We start from the raw sequence: 3,646 nt of genomic DNA, 5'->3' as shown, positions 1-3,646 counted from the left end.
CCGCTATACCACCAACGCTGCACAGGAGGACGAGGAGATTTGGATTAGTCAGGACTCTTTTGGTTGTAAAGAACAGAATCGCAACACGATATGCCTTAAGAGGAAGGGAGGGAGGGAGGGAGGGAGGGAGGGAGGGAGGAAGGAAGGAAGGAAGGAAGGAGAGGGAGACATTTATTGGCCCAGATAACTAAAAAGTCCAGGGGATAGATTTAGCTTCATGCACAGCTAGATCTAGGTGCTTATATGTGTCAGGGATCTCTTCTGTCTCAGCTCTCCTCTTAGGCAGGCTGACCTCTCAAGATGACCCCCATCACTTCCAAATTTACTTTCTTTTGGTTCAGTGCCCCAGTGAAAAGTGAGTACCACTTTTCTAATAGTTTGTATCAGTCAGGGTCCAGTCAGAAAAACAGAAACTACACTAGGTTTTCAACACAAAGACTTTACTATAGGGAATGGGTTACACTGATGTAGATGGACTGTAAGAACAAACAGAAGCACTGCAGGAAGCAGCTCCCACTCCTAAGGCAGGAGTGCAGGGAAGAGGTTGGGACTAACAGAACCTACAGGCTTGATTGGGGGAAGCCTAAAGTGCTAGGGCTCAGAGGTCTGGAGAGGGGGTGCTGTCTGGCTGATGCTAGTACCTCCTAGGGGACACAGTGAAGCTTGTCTGGGAGTACAGAAAAGTAGCTGAGGGCTGGGAGCAGCTGTGCCTACCAGGCTGTTGCTGATGAGGTTAGTAAGCAAAGGAAGAAGGAAAATCTCCACTCCTTCTGCCTTCCAGAGTTTCCCCAGTGTCCCTTGTTGTCAAAACTAGCTGACAAAGCTGATGTGGTTTGCAGAGTCCCAGCTCCAGCTTCACAGAGCAGAGTACAGAAGGCTGAATCTGGAACGAAAAGACAGTAGCTTCATAACTGGCACCGCCCACCCCTTTGGACACTCAGTATCCAGACACGTCAATCCACACGTTTGAACGTCCATCTAACAACTATCCTGCATACAAATGAAGAGACTCTAAGTCACTCCCTGGAAATGAGAAAAACAAGTAGTCCCAACATCCAATAGATGTATCCAGCTCCAGGAGTTAGTCACTGAATCCATATTAGAGTGATGTTAATTACTCTAATTCAGTCACAGTTGCACCTGCAACTGAAGAGTAAAGTCAGCAATTGCTTACAATCTTAAAATAATAAGGGAAAAGGAGAGGGGAGGGGAAAAAATCACTTAATATCACACACACACACACACACACACACACACACACACACACACACACACACACACACACAAGCAAGAAGAACATATGCATAGCTGCAGTAGACCTCCTTCTGGTAACTGATCACAGTGCCATAGTTGTTAGATGCATAGATACATAGATAGATACATAGATACATTCAATTGAGTAAATGTTTCTCTTTATATATTATATATATTTCACTAATTGAGTGAATATGTATATATATATAAACTTCTTTCTTCCACTGTCCTTCTATGTTCCCTTTGCCCTCGCCAGGATCTCAGCTAGTTGGAGTTTGTTACATGGTAGAGTGACCCAAATAATCATTCCTGAAGGGTCTGAAGCTTCAGTGGTCCTGCACAGTTTTGGGTGCCATAGCTTTTTGTTAACTTTTGTACATGGAAGTACTAAGAGGACCCACAAGAATCCCCCGGGTGCCTTCCTTGCCCTTGCTGTATATCGGCACCCTAATTTCCCTTTGGCAGTGAGCATCAGTCCGGCAGCCAGCATGTTAACTCTTTCTTTGCCTGCTGTTTGAGTGGCATGGGAAGCCAGCCCAAAATAGCCAGTTAGAAGTTTCAGCTTCCAATTCAACGAGAACTGTGTTGCTTTCCTTCTTCCCTTGATAACTGAGAACTCCAAACTATCGGAGGCCAATGTTGTGGGGACACGAAGCAGAAGTTTCACGAGCGGCTGTAGTAGCCTGAATAATGACCACCCAAAGATATTAGGTCCTAATCTCTGGAATTTTTAAAATGTTACCTTATAAGGAAAAAAGATTTTTGCAGATGTGATTAAGTTAATGATCTTGACATGGGGAGCTTATCCTGGATTATCCTGGGGCCCTAAATCCAATTGCCAGTGTCCTTTTAAGAAAGAGGCAGAGGGGCTTCCCTGGTGGCGCAGTGGTTAAGAATCCACCTGCCAAAGCAGGGGACATGGGTTCGAGCCCTGGTCCGGGAAGATCCCACATGCCGCGGAGCAACTAAGCCCGTGCACCACAACTACTGAGCCTGCGCTCTAGAGCCCACGAGCCACAACTACTGAGCCCGCGTGCCACAACTACTGAGCCCGCGTGCCACAACTACTGAGCCCGCCTGCCTGGAGCCCGTGCTCCGCAACAAGAGAAACCACCACAATGGGAAGTCTGCGCACCTCAACAAAGAGTAGCTCCCGCTCACCACAACTAGAGAAAGCCCGCGCGCAGCAGTGAAGACCCAATGCAGCCAAAAATAAATAAATAACTTTATTTAAAAAAATAATAATAATAAAGAGGCAGAGGGAGATCTCACACATGCAGAAGAGGAGGAGGCAATATGAAGACAGAAGCAGAGATTGGAGTAATGTGGCCTCGGCAAAGGAATGCCAGCAGCCACCAAAAGCTAGAAGAATCAAGGAATGCATTCTTCCCTAGAGATTTGGAAGGAATGCAGCCCTGCTTACACATTCATTTAGACCCAGTGAGGCTGATGTTGAACGTCTGGCCTCCAGAACTGTGAGAGAATAAGTTCTGTTGTTTTAAGTCACCAAGTTTGTAGTAATTTGCTATGGCAACTACAGGAAACTAATACTGAGGGTTACTTGGTGTAATCATGAGAGACGCCACTCTCACTTACCTTCCTTTGTTTCCTGGAGCCTTATATACTGGCTGTGTCAGTGAGGATGAACCACTACCTCCTCCATGAGATAATAGATCAGGTGGGATCAACCTGGTACCAGGTGGCTTGATGAATCCCCACAGAATGGTGATATTTTGGGTATTCAGCACCTGTCCCTGCTGATGGTTGGTTGGACATACAGTTGTGGCCTTAGCCAAACCAGCCTCGGTGAGGTAAGTCCATATCGTTGAACCCATAAGTGTCTCATTCTTGCCGCCATGACCACATTATACAAGAGCATGTTGAGCAAGCACTGGAGGGACTCCGGAGAGAGGCTGACTGACACCCACAGGATGTGCTGTCTTAGCCATCTGAATATCCAGAACCTGCTCTCCATGGATGCCCTTTGGTGAGATTTTTCCTTGGGATAGAAATATATTCACACCCCGCGCCCATTTCCGAATGTCCACCTAAATACTTCTTTCCAAGTCTTCCTTATCCGCAATCCACCAATTCTGTGCTTTCTGAGTCCTGACCATCCAGCCAAACCGTGAGCCACTACTCAGAAACCAATGTAGATCCACACTTCTTTTTTTTTTTTAATTGAAGTACAGTTGATTTACAATGTTGTGTTAATTTCTGCTATACAGCAAAGTGATTCAGTTATACATATTATATATATATATATATATACATTCTTTTTTATATTCTTTTCCATTATGTTTATCTCAGGATATTGAACATAGTTTCCTATGCTACACAGTAGGACCCTGTTGTCTATCCATTCTATATATAATAGTTTTCATCTGCTAAT

The sequence above is a fragment of the Physeter macrocephalus genome, unplaced genomic scaffold, assembly GCF_002837175.3.
Source record: "Physeter macrocephalus isolate SW-GA unplaced genomic scaffold, ASM283717v5 random_331, whole genome shotgun sequence".
Lineage (NCBI taxonomy): Eukaryota > Metazoa > Chordata > Mammalia > Artiodactyla > Physeteridae > Physeter > Physeter macrocephalus.
This window is presented reverse-complemented; position numbering follows the sequence as displayed.